Source organism: Athene noctua, chromosome 11, assembly GCF_965140245.1.
Source record: "Athene noctua chromosome 11, bAthNoc1.hap1.1, whole genome shotgun sequence".
Classification (NCBI taxonomy): Eukaryota; Metazoa; Chordata; class Aves; order Strigiformes; family Strigidae; genus Athene; species Athene noctua.
In genome coordinates this window covers 5758655-5771894 of record NC_134047.1, presented here as the reverse complement: position 1 = coordinate 5771894, position 13240 = coordinate 5758655, and the positions used below count along the sequence as shown (strand labels likewise).

Here is a 13240-nt window from a genome sequence, read left to right as displayed (position 1 = left end):
ATTCAGCATGGTACACTGATATGCACTAGAAATACAATGAGAAAGCAAAACTTTCCTTTAGAAAGAAGAAAAAAGAAGATAAAACATTCACAGATCTCTCTCATTACTTTGTTATCTTCTTTAGACTGCAAATATGTCAGTCACTGGAACACTTGCATACTAGGTCATTATTGTAACACATATTATGCACAAAGACCCAAGGCCTCATTCTGTCACAGATAAGATATTCACAAACATCCGGTTTTTTTTCCCCCCTTGCAGTTTATTTGCATGGCTGGCTGGATCATCAGCCATAATAACAAAATATGACTCAGCACGACCGAATGTCCACTTCACTTTAGAGGTTCGCTTGGACATTTGGGGTTTTTTTTGACTATTTAAGACAGGAAAAGATGTGTCCCTCCCAGATAATGTTCATGTAAAAAGATTTGAGTAAACACAGAGACTGGTGGGAAAGGAAGTGGATCAAACAGCAATGTTTCTGCTATCGTGCCCTCCAAGAGGCTCTGATCTCTTCAGCCACTCTGCCTGGGTCCCTCATTGCCTGCTGCAGCACAGACAGGCACACAGAGACAGACTGCTCACTGACAACCAAGGGAAGACACAGGACAGAGAACTGGTCATTTCCCACAAGAATATCCCTGAAATTAAGGATATGAGGGTTTTTCTGGACATCTAAGTGCTGTCTATGGATTACAATTGTGCAAGCACACAGAACATTTTAAAATATCCTTTATTTCACATCTGCAATGGTCCAGTACTAAGAATCCTCCTAGTACAAGTCAAAATCAAGACTCAAGTACAACCAGTAAATTAGACATGGGTCCACCTCTCTCAAAGGATAACACTCCTCTACTAAGTTAATGGCAGCAGTGATGGATACTGCCATCTTCTTGAGCAATCCTGGTTGTGTATGGATGTGGCTGACAAGGATGGTGGATTTGTACGTATAGATAACTGTGATCCCTGGTTTTCAAGTGAGGGACGAGGCCAGCTGAAAAGGCTGCCGTGTGAGATTGCATCTCACCTGGGACAGAGTGAAAAGAGCACTGAAGAGCTTGGCCCTTCATTCAGCCAGATCCATTGGCACATGCCTCTTTTTTAAATGATCTGTGTAATTTGTGGGTGAAAATAGTGGGATTTATTTGTGCTTTCCAGAATTAGGATACACATTAATTTTATTACCTAGGGCTTTCCTGACCAAAGCACCTTAAACTGCATATCCATATATTAACAATGTCTATACTGTATTTAACACAACAAAATTAAGCTGGCCAAGAAATCACACATTAAAACCAGTTGATGGAAAGAATCAAACTGTAATGTACATGCATAAAAAACACATGGGTAAAAAGGGAGCTTGTTTCTGTGATAATCTGACTACGTAATACCACCAAGGCCAGCAAGATCCCTGACAAGCATCTACGCAGTAGCATGAAGCCAGCAGCTGAAGTTAAAAATGCCCATGACCTTTAGCTGGCAGTCCCAGTTTCCTCAGAATTTCACACTGTGTTTGAAAGGCAAATATCATCTGTACTTTCAACCTCCTTGTTTCATGCACTGCTTTTGTGCACGTCTTCTAAAAATCACAAGCAAATAATACAATAGTTTAGCCAAAACTCAAACAGGCAAAACATTCAATTATGCAGAGAGAAAAGCTAACTTCCTCCTTCCTTCTCTTCCTCTCATCAGCCCTTCTGCAAAAGATCAGTACTAAAATTCCTGTCTGCTTCACTGAAATTAGTATGACACCCATCCTGATTTAATAGTGTTTCTTCCAATTCAATTCAGTTTTGTTTTCAACAAGTGAGAAGTGCAAAACAAATAAGAAACTAAAGCCATGTCCTTAATTATTGCTTATGTATAGCCAATGCTTCAAAGAGCCATCAGAGCTATCGCAGAGCAATTGCACAACAGGGGCACAGGGCACCTAGTCCTGGCTCAACTCCCAACCAAGGTCTATGCTCACCACCAAAGCTTGAAATCGCATGGGTAGCAGCAAAATTGAAGCAGAGGATGGAGGGTTTGGTGCTCAGGCTGTCATCTTCCTACCGAAGCCAAAATTCCTTCCTGTGCCATGATCATGTCCCAGCGGCAAAATCTGCAGCTTTGTGCTCACCCTCTGGACAAAAGCTGCACGTTGTAAACCAGGATGAAGCTGGCTGTGTTTATTAGGGTTAAGCATATTTGGCTCTCTTCAAAGTGAGCCCCTGGTTATGATCAGTGCTGTCACAAAAGTAATCTGAAGTACCTAAGATGCTTTCTCCTACACTAAAGTTTAAATGAATAAGAAATCAAGTACAGTACCACAGAATGCTTCTCTTGAGCCTCAGAAGCTTGTTTACCATTGCCGGAGTAGCTGAATTGCTGAATGAAATATTTACAACTATTCATGCAATCAAACTCATTTTCCTTAGGAAATAACTGATTAGGTATCTCACATCTGTTCCCAACAATGATTTAAGCCTGTGCTGATCCATATCTAGACCTGACATGAATGTTAATGTTTTAGAAACAGTCATGCTTAATAGGAGGGTGATGACAGGCTACCCAGTTCTGGGTGCGATTGACTGCAATTGGGAAGTTCTGTATGTATAGATGAAGGATGACACAATCAGCCCACAATTTTCTCTAACCTTATGACCTAGGGCTTAGGAAGCCTGGCAGGGGATAGAGGTTAGAGCAGAGCTTGACGCAGAATTGTCTTGAAAATTATCTTTCTATCCCTGTCAAAAGTTTTTAACATCTCACATTTGTTTGCTTCCTCTATTCAGAACAGCAATCCTGCTCCTCCAGAGTCCAGCACTGCATGTCATCCCTCCAGCAGTATTTCCCCATCAGGATGCTTTGATCGAAGCTGATGCAAATGTTGCAAAGCTGGGAGGAAAAATCAGCTACTAGTAAAGTTGAATGAGATGATTCCTTAATAAAGCACAGTGTTCATGTCAGGGAAGACACAAAAATAAATTCCACTTTTTTTCTCAAGAAATAGCTGTTCTATGGGTAAACAGTCAATGACAATGCACTGTTAGAGAGAGAAATCTAATGTTTAGTTAATCTGATTTAATTCATCCAGAAATCCTCTTTTCCACGGGAAGCTTATGACAAGAACTTACAAAAAAAGAAGGAAAAAGAAGTATTTACTGCAGTGGCTCCAAACTCCATACTCTTCATTGCTGCACAGAGCAAGGGAGTAATCTTCATCCCTCTCAGGTCAACTGCAAAGCTCTGCAGTGTTGTGTCAAAGATGCCAGTGACAGATGATCTGTATTACTGCTCCTTCTGGTAAGGTGCATCCATTGAGATAACACTGCTTCCTGAATTCTGACAAGAGCAACTAGGTCAGAAGAAAATTTTGACAACACCTATAATCACTACAAATTTTACTTCAGGGTCAAGGAACCAAGTAAAAACAACTGAAGAAAATGAGCATTTGCCTGCAGAGAACCTTGTAGAGCTGTAAATCAAATACAAATGAAGTCTAGATAAGTGTCTGAACGGTAATCTCTGGAAGAGTCAGGAATGCCTCATAAAAGTAGATTTCAAACACAATCCAAAGAAGATTAAACTGACAATTCATCTCTCTTAGGACTTCTATACATCATAAATAGGCATTATGCCTTCTATGTAAAGCAGCTCATTATCTGATTTATTCACTGATATCTCTTCTTATTCAAACAATTCAAACCGGACTATATTAGAAAATCCCAGAATAGTTTCCTCGGCACTGCAGCTTTTGAAATAAGATGGTGATTTATATTTAGAAAATTTTACTTACCATGCAATCAAATCTGTGTTAATATAATACACTATTTCTATAATACACAATCTCTAAGGACAATTTTTAAGAAAGATGCTATTCCAGCTGGATCACTTATTAATATTCATATGCTTTCCTTCACAAAAAAAAAAAAAAAAAATCAAAACACAGAAGTTGGTCTTCTCTGCGTTAGTCTTTTTTCCATCCCTCAAGGGAAAACAGAGATTCTGCTCTAGTCACAACAGCCTGCTACCAACAAACTAACCAATCTAACACTCTAGATTTTGATTGCTCTACTAGTTGCCTTATTAATATACCCAAGATAAGGAATTCAGTTCCAGATTCAAAACGTATGCTGGATAAGACAAAGTTCTGATTCAGCCTCATTTCTTGTTTCCAAATGGGTTGGTGGCAATTTTAGTCCATTGCACTTATTCCTCTCCCATTTTGGGCAACAGATCTTTGCCCTTTCCAGGCAGTATACCAGGACTTTTGCAGAATCATATATACTCTTAACAACCTTCTTCTGGGACCCTCTCCTTCCAAACTCTGAATTATTTCTAGAAAGTAGAAAAATGGAGTTGTAGACAATTTTCTCACTTAATAAAATTTTCAGCAAGAGCTCCTGAGCTGTGCAAACTTCCCCAAATAACAGACTTCTGGCTCTGGGCCTGGTGAGACATAGATACCAGGAGGTCTTGCAGTTGAAGAGTCAAGTCCCAAGAGGTGTGAAGATGCCCCAGATAAGAAAGTGATTTAGCTTCACAGAAGTCCATGCTCCAGCAGAATGAGCAATGAGAATTGTCTGTTCCAGGACTGGCACCCAAGGGCCAATGTATACTCCCTCTGCAATTACATGGCTCCACATGACTGCTGCCATGTGGGAGGCCAACCCCAGAGCTTATGAGAAAGAAAATAAAGTAACTCACTTTTCCTATGTTGACACATTGTCTTCCCTAATGACAAGGCTCAGCCCTCTGCAATAAGCAAGATTAAATAGAAAATGTAGGCGCTAAGCACAAAGGTGTTAGCACAAAGACTGTTTTATTAATATTTGCTACTGTGTCCTTGCCATTAAAAGCCTGCCCAAAACTGAAGCCACTCCAATTATTCTGTCTGAGAGAAAAGGCAAGCTGTTGATATTCATCTTTAACATATACATCAGTAGCAGAGTCAATCAAAGTCCTGCCTTTTTGCTGCACATGACTCACTTAACACACACACTTAACAAAATTTGATTTGAAACAGTTTGATGGAAGTGAATATTTTTAATTTACTGTAAATTGTGCCAGTGTACGTTGCACTCAGAGACAGGACAAACAGGTTTATGGCCAAACTTCCTCAGCAAGGGGTGTAACCCTCCCCAGCTATTACAGCCTCTCTAATTGCTGCGTTTGCTGTGACAAGCCAACAGTGGACCAAACACACAGCATCCTCCTCTATACATAACAACGTATTTGCAGTTTGTGCAGTAGAGCTTTAAACAGCCTAAACACAAGGGCTGACTCCCAGAGGCATTTATTTTTCTCTTTGGCTGATGCTCTGGGAGAGGTCCTCACTGCACAGAAGTTGTTGGAAGTTCAACCTTTGCTTTCATCAGGGCCAGCGGTTCCTCTCATTCCCCTTCAGAAAAGCCTCTGCATTTGCTTGAAAATCTTTCTATTATGCTGCCGTGTCTATTAAAATAATTAATGGCAATAGGAGCTATTATCAGCTCATCTATTGTTCATTTATTTATCAAAAAACTGGTTTAGAGAGTACATTGCTTATGGTCAAAACTTTATTGTCCTGAAGCAATGTGCCACACTGTGCTGTAAGTTAAAACAAGATTAAAGAAGGCTGAGCCCAGAAGAGAACAAACAAACCTTATTAATTTCTTTTAAGCATTCGTGTATGCGTGTGTTTGTGGGCTGAACAGATGAAGCAAGAGAGGAGATTAGCATTTTTATGGATATGATTCCCGCCGTTGCTACATACGCAAAAATCTTGCGTAAGCTTGGGCAGTTTGTAAACAAGAACAAACACACCTTTGTGTTTATCAGTCAATCAATTAATCACTCTGCCTATAGCTGGCATTCAACAAAGCACCTCGCATTGATTTATAGATCCCCTGTAGGTGAGGGGGAATCCTAATCGTGAGGAGACAGAGGCCCAGGTGAGTGTCTGCTGAGCCGTGACACTGCCCTGGGGAACAGAGGGGCTCGCCCAAAGCCCTGCCCGGCGCCAGGGCACAGCCAGCCGCGGGTGGCAACTGCAGGTACAACACAGCCACCAGCCAAGCCCAGGGTACTACTCAGTGTAAAATGCCACATGTTTCTGTTTCATGCAACAGGTCCCTGAGGCCTGAGGTCCCAGAAGCCGGTGGAGCGTGGCGTGCAGGGTGGCACAGCCCTCCACGTCGTGTGAGCAGCAGTGCAGGGAAGAACAAGCCCTTTGCTCTCAGCATCCCTGGGTGACAGGGACCTGGTGGGAGGGTGGCACCGTTGACCTCAGTCCATCTGCTCCGCAAAGGTCGGGTAGCACCAGTGTTCAAGGCAGTTGTTAGGCAGTGCCACTTCTTCAATCATATCCAGAACACGTACGTCACTGGCAAACCCTCCTATGCTCACTTCCAACACCAGCAACAGGAGGTTGTTTCTAGCTGCTCATGTTTGCTTGTGTGTACTCGTGTATCAGTCCGCCAAAGCTAAGAGCTCCAAGGTCTTGCTCTGCCTCTCTCCCCCACTCCTAAGGAAAGATATACTTTACAGTGATCTCTGTGACAAGATTTAGCGAACCTCTTGGTTACCATAGTGTTATGCACTAAAGAAATGTTGACAAATTAATCAATTATACAGTTGTGTTTGCCTAAGAACACAAGTCACAGTCAGACGATTCAACACATTTCAACAACTCTGTAGTGTCTGGTTAACACACTTCCTCTTCTACCACCTCAATATTATCCTCATCTGCACTGTCATTTTCCCATATTTCAACTTCTCTTTACAGACAGCTTAGCAGGTATGTGATCTTTGCTTCAGGCTAAGTCAAGCTGTTTTCCTTCTTGCTAGCCTGTTTGCTTTCTGTCATTTGTTTTTTCTTTCCTTCTCTCTTTCTTGTAATAAGATGCACATTATGCATCCAGCTTTCCTACAACAAAATGATGTTTTTAAAATTACTAATCCATCACTAATGGTCAGCAATCACTTCTTTCTCCTAGAGGTTATCCTGCACAATTCACAGAATTTTGCTCTGATCAGCATCAGAGCAGAGCTGATTTAAAATCCAGCTTTGCAACTTATTTTAGGAATATCAGGTAGAAAAGGAGCATCAGCCCCAGCACTCCAGTCTCAGAAAACAACACTATTAATGGCTACTTCACAACATCTCTTCAACCTGCTGAAATGCACCAGGACACCCAGAACACATCCTCACATCATACAACAAACTTATGACACACATCAGAAGCACAAAAGATTAAACTGTGTGGTGACACAGAAAAAGGCAGGTGAAGATCCCTGCCAGTACTGCATGTCCTTGTATCCTTACAAAGTTCATCAGACAACACTAGCAACAGATCCCAGAAAATATATCATGAAGTACAATACAGTTACTGGCAACACAACCTGAAGGAAAAATGTCTCTCCGGCCCAAAATCAGGTTAAACTAGGGAGCATGCCAGAAAAAACTGCAGGCAATTGTGACCATCTAATGCTACAAGGAGTCACTGCACTGCACACTTTCAACATCTAGTGCTTGAGAGGAAGGCAAATATGGGGGAAAAAAAGATTCGAATCTACAGCAACAGGGAAAATTAATTCTTGCCTTGGCTCCCAACAAAACAGCAGGAGCCTTGATGTACGGGGTTAATAGTGCAAACAAAACCAGGTCCATTTTCCTTTCAACCTTACGTTAGAAATACAACTACACCGGAGACCAAAGGACTAACTCTGCAAACTTAATTTCCTATCTCCAGGAACTCTCTAATTTAATTGTATAATATCTTTCATAAGATTATCAAGATCTATCTCAAAACTACCCTAATTGAAAGACTATTACACAACTTCAGTCTTTAGGTAGCTAAAAGCTTTCTTCTAATTTCCCATCCAAATTTATTCATGACTAACTTAGACAATCTGATCTTGTGTGCATGCTCTTTTGACTTAGTTTTTCCGCCTTCTTGCTGTTTAGTCCCAGCTGTGTATAAAAAGACCTACTGTAACCTGCCCCCTCATTTGTTCAACTGGTCAGAGCTAAACAAACTACCCTCTTTAACCTCCCTTGATACAACAGACAGACCATTTGTGTAACCACACCTCTAGCCCTCCCACAGTTCTAATTTAACATTTTCTTGACTGTGGTGTCTAGAGCTATACAAAATCCCAGTGGGCTACTCCATGAGCAGCAGAAAGCTTTTGCATGATGATTTGTACAACGATAATATCAGACTTCCCCGAATCCCTCACATTATGTCCCTTTGATATCCAAGGTTGTCATCAGTGTCCTTCACCGGTGAGCTGTACCTCACTGCCTGCTCGCAGGTATCTCCTGACCAGCCAGTGCATCCACATCTCTCCTTTCTGTCACGGAGAGCTGACGAGCTCTTGTTTCACACTGGAAATTCTTGTTACCACTCTCCACGCTTAAAACTTTGCATGACTTTGCACTCAGGACTATTAAATGTCATTTTATATCTATCACTTCAATCAACAAAGTCATCTAAATTCCTTTCATATGATAATCTAATCCTCCTCCATATTGACAATACCTCCCAACTTTGTGTCATCCCGCACAGCTCTGGGCACACACCCAGCCCCTACCCACAGCCCAGAGCCGCTCCGTTCAACAGGCACAAGCCTCGTCCCAAGGGAGACAGCACTAATCTCTCTCCGTCCTGATGACGCTCTCTGAATACCTCTCTCCATTCAGACAACATATTTGCATGCAACTGCTGTATCTTTTCATTAGCCAGCTCCCTTTCCCCCTTTTTACTCTTGTATTGAACCACCATCTTCATTTTAAGCAATATTGTCCTGTGAGGCACAGTATCAAACACTTGGGTTTACATTCTGGCCTTACCCCACCTAAATAATCTGTTACACAAAAAAGATGTTAGATTAGACTAGCACAATCCATCTTTGATAAAATCTCGTTGTAATTTACCCCGCTTCCTCATTATTTCCATGTCTAATTATTCTTTCCTACAAAATACGTCATGAGACTCTGTGTACTATTCAAACCAGCAGGCCTATAGTTCCCTGCATCGCTTTTTCATTTTCTGACTGTATAGGCACTCTGTGTACAGGACACAAATGCTTCCCCTCTTCTGCAGCTGAAGAGCCATGGGAGAGCCTTGCTGCAAGCCATGCAAGCGGTGTGCCACTGCTTTCAGTATTCCTGGACTGGGATTCTTGGCACATCTGTCTTGCTAAGATACTTAAGTTTTGCTTCTTTTCTTTCTTTTTTTTTTTTTTTTTTTTACTTTGCTTTGAATATCTTTCAGTCTCCTGCAGATTTGTTAGTAATTACACTCTGTTCCAGATTCTATAGGAGGTTCTGCTTTCATGAGAAAGTTGTGTCATTATTTAGAGACACCAGTTCTCCTTTCAATTTGGGCATGGCTAATTTCAGTTCTGTGTAAATTAACTAAGTGTAGGTTTTGGTTGAACCCAAACAAGTTCATTTGAACCCAAATAAGAATGTCTTCATGCAAAGTCACATCAGGTTAATCAAATCACTTTAAAAACAGACTTAAACCAAATTGGTGTCATCTCCCCATGTAGACAAGGCCAAAACCAATAACGGAATCTGAAGTAGGTCAAAGTCTCTCATTAATTGCACACACCTCTGCAGTTTGACTGAATCTGGTGCTTCTGAGGCCAAGCAGATGTGCAGCCAGCAAGCCCAGCTGTGTACAGAGCGCTTGTCGAGGCCTTGTCACCACCTCAACCTCATGTAAAATCAGAGCTCGAGAGAGACTGGAGTAATCATAAAGAGGCTTTTGCAGGTCTTCTGCACAGGGGTGTCACAGGGCAAGAACTCATGCTGTGCTACATAGCCCTCCATACACCAAAAGTAGCAGAACAATAAAGAAAAAAGAGAAATGTCCCCAGCCTGGGCAGCAGAACAGGGCACAGCATCGGTTTTGAAGCAGGACAACGTGGAGCACGTTGAGCAGAGCATGGCCTTAGGTGAACAAAGATTCACGTGAAAGAAGAGTGTCATCCAGGTCATAACAAATAAACACAGTTTTTGTACCTGCCTCACTTCCTTAACAGAGATTTGGAACTGAAGCAATACAAAGGTGTATCATTTTAATAACACCAGCAAAGACCAGCCTACACTATTTTGGGTTCTATAGGTTTTACTATTTTGATTAAAGCCATATTATTCCACTAGAATCAGTAACTGCTCCAGTACAAGCCTGGATTCAGTTGTTCTGGTATGGGCATGTAGCTTACTCCCCCAGTCTTGAAGGAATGAGCTATGTTGGCATTAAAACTTTTGTATCATTACATGTGAATCTTGAGAGATTGTGTAATTTAGGGCAAAACAATGCAACTTCTGTGCACAGACAAGCCACAGCTCCAAACTGTAAAGACATCCTACCAGTTTTTCGATACTACTAATGCGCAGAAATTGGATTCAACATCAGTATGACTGAAATGTAATGCTGCTTCCAACACCGTGAGACTTTAATTATGAACTACTCATTTTCTAATTTTAATCTTTAACCTTGAGCTATTTTTGAGTACTTGACGCATGTCTTAAACCAGCAAAATAACGTAATACAGGCGTAGTCTGAGTGGCTAAAACCCAGGAACCATCACATACCTTCCTGCGAAATTTCACTGAAGTTTGTAGCTTATCAAAAAAATTTCAAACCAATTTTACTTCTTCCTCTAGATCAAACAACTCTCATCCACAGCTCTAAATGAACAGAATGAATGGGCAGTAAGCAACCACTCCTCAAGCCATTTGCATTTTTCCTATTACATCTTACAGAAAAATTCTAAAGATTCAGTAGTAAACACATTTAGCCCAAGAGATACAAATGCCTCCCTTCCACACAAACTTCCACTTTTGGCTTAACTCCTGAGCCTCCCTCTCCTCGTTAGCGCTCGCTGCATTTGTCAGAACTTTGTCAGCCACAGGGCCCCGAGTGCCGTCCTTATGGCGCATCCGTGCACAGGGTGCTCCGTTCCTCACTGACGCCACGCCTCACTGACACGCTGGTTTACTCTGATCAGCACATTACAGGAAAGCCATCTTTTTAAAAATACAGTTTCTGGAAAACCAAAAATTCAAATGTATTTTTCTGACTGGGTAACTACGGCAAGGCATTGCAGCCTAGGAAGTTTATAAAAATTACACCAATTCCCAAGCAAAACATCACGTACGTTCAGTAGTTGTAGTATGTTCAGTACAAGGGGTTTACTCTGCAGACTCCCGAAATTATCTGCTGCTTCAAAAAACAGTCATAGGACCCATGAGGACTGTAAAGCCTACGTATCAAAAACACGAAGAGCTGCCTCTTTAAGGTAAATTCCCATTTCCAGAGCTAGGGATTAGCGAGCAGCGATCCAGCAAAATAAGGGCAGGGGAGCACCGTCATTCTGCCTAAAAATGTGGCAAGTCCTGAGATTCTCCCATTTATACACCAGAACGTCTCATCCCATTACTTAAATCAGCACCGCCGCTTTCACTGCACATGACAAAATAAACTCAGGCTGATAAAGAACCCTGCCCTCGCGGGTTTTACTGCCCGGGTAAAGCATGGGACATCTGAACAGCTCTGCTTGCAGGTGCATTGTCTCCAGGGCTGCTCCCCTGCTGAAGCAGCCAACTTCATTCAGGGATCAGTGCGACTTAGCACTTAGGTGCCAGTTCTGCCCCCAGAAAGGGATTGCTATGCTGCACTTCCCGAAATCCACTTCGGATGGCTCAGGAGCCTCCTGCCTTTGGGGAGTGTGACATCTGACAAAGGACAAGTGCTCTCTAAAGCGCGTATGACACTTCAGTTATGAATCACGCAGGGCTCAGCTTTGAACTGTGCTTCCAGTGCAAGCTACCCAGAGCAATCAGTCTGCAATTTCTGCCTGTAAGGACCGAGGCTCGGAGTTACCATTCACAAATCCACAGCTGAAACCTGTGAGGGACTTCCAAACCCTTTATAATTCCCCTCTCCTAATGTAAACAGTCTGTAAAAGCAAATGACACAATAACCCTGGTGGGAGGAGTAACTTTTCAACCTGGATTTTAGATGCTATCTTTAGGCGCAAGACTCCGTTCGGAGGTTTCTCCCCACCGTGTTTTCAGACAAACGCATTCCCAAAACGACAGAAATCCAAGACAGAAGGAGACAACTGCCATCAGGCCCGCTTCAGTCTCCCGTAAATCGGTTTCTCCCCCTCCAACCCCCCCGCAGCTCTGAGCTGTGCTCGGTCCCGTGGCTATTCCCGAGCCGGTCCCTAACCCGGTGCCCGGCCACCCCAGCATCCCCAGCACCCCCAGACCCAGCCCCGCCTCCTGTCTACAACGGGAAACCCACCGAGCCGCCGGCGCTGCAGTCCCGTGCCAGACCTGCGGATACACGGATTTTTTTTTTTTTTTTTTTTTTTTTGGGGGGGGGGGCGGGGGAGGATCAGACGACTTAAGTTGAGGCTGTGAATGTTCCTCTCCAAAACTTCACCGGGACGGTCCCGGGGGTGTTGGAGGAGGGCACGGGTGCTCGTCTCGAGTGAAGGGACCCCCTCCCGCCCCCCGCCGCGGGGCCGTACGTACCGTCCCGGAGGATGCGCGTCCCGGAGTCGCTCTCAGTGCCATGCCCGGCCCCGGCGCGGTGCCCCCCCGGTGCCAGGGGTTACCGCCCGCCCCGGGCTGCCGCTGCCCGGGGGGGGGGACATGGCATGAGGGCTGGCAGGGCAGGGGGAGGCGCGCGGTGGGCGCGGGCTGCCGGCGCGCTGCGGCGGGACTTGTGAAACTCGCCTATTGCGGCGGCCGGTTGTGTAACGCGGCGGCGGCGGCGGGCTGAGCCCGTCCTCCCCTCCCGGCACTGCACAGGCGCGCTCCTCCCCTCTGTCCCCCCCCCTCCCCGCCGCCACCGGCGGCTGCCGGGGCCGCCCCGCCCCGCATCGCATCGCCCGGCGGGACGCGGGACGCGCGGGGACCGGAGCGGGTCCCGCGGGGGGGAGCGGCGGGGCCGGCCGCTGCGAGGGGACGGCGGAAAGTGGGGCACCGGCACCGGCCCGGGGCGGCCGCTCCTCCCCGCCCCGCTGTTGGACGGGCGCGGCCCAGCGGGTGTCGCCCGCCCCGGCCCCGGCCCCGGCGCTGCCCCCCGGCCCGCGCTGCCCCCGCCGGGCCCCGCCGCCTGCCCGCTCGCTTTCCCCACGGGACGCTCGGCACCGCTTCCCGGCCCGACACGAGCTGCGCTTCGCCGGGATTAGTCACCCCGTGCCATGAGTCACTGCCGGAGCATTTGCCTCTTCCTTCCTCGTACGG

The 13240-nt window shown here is 44.8% G+C and overlaps 1 protein-coding gene across 3 annotated transcripts in view; it reads right to left on the bottom strand.

Moving 5' to 3' along the window:
• Window positions 1–12778, bottom strand: part of PASD1 (PAS domain containing repressor 1) — a 55486-nt gene extending 42708 nt beyond the window's left edge. For all 3 annotated transcript variants that reach the window (XM_074914890.1, XM_074914892.1, XM_074914891.1), the window contains exon 1: window positions 12524–12778. The gene's annotated coding sequence lies outside the window, so the exon portion shown is untranslated. The remainder of the gene's footprint in view (window positions 1–12523) is intronic.
• Between the last annotated feature and the right edge of the window lie 462 nt (window positions 12779–13240).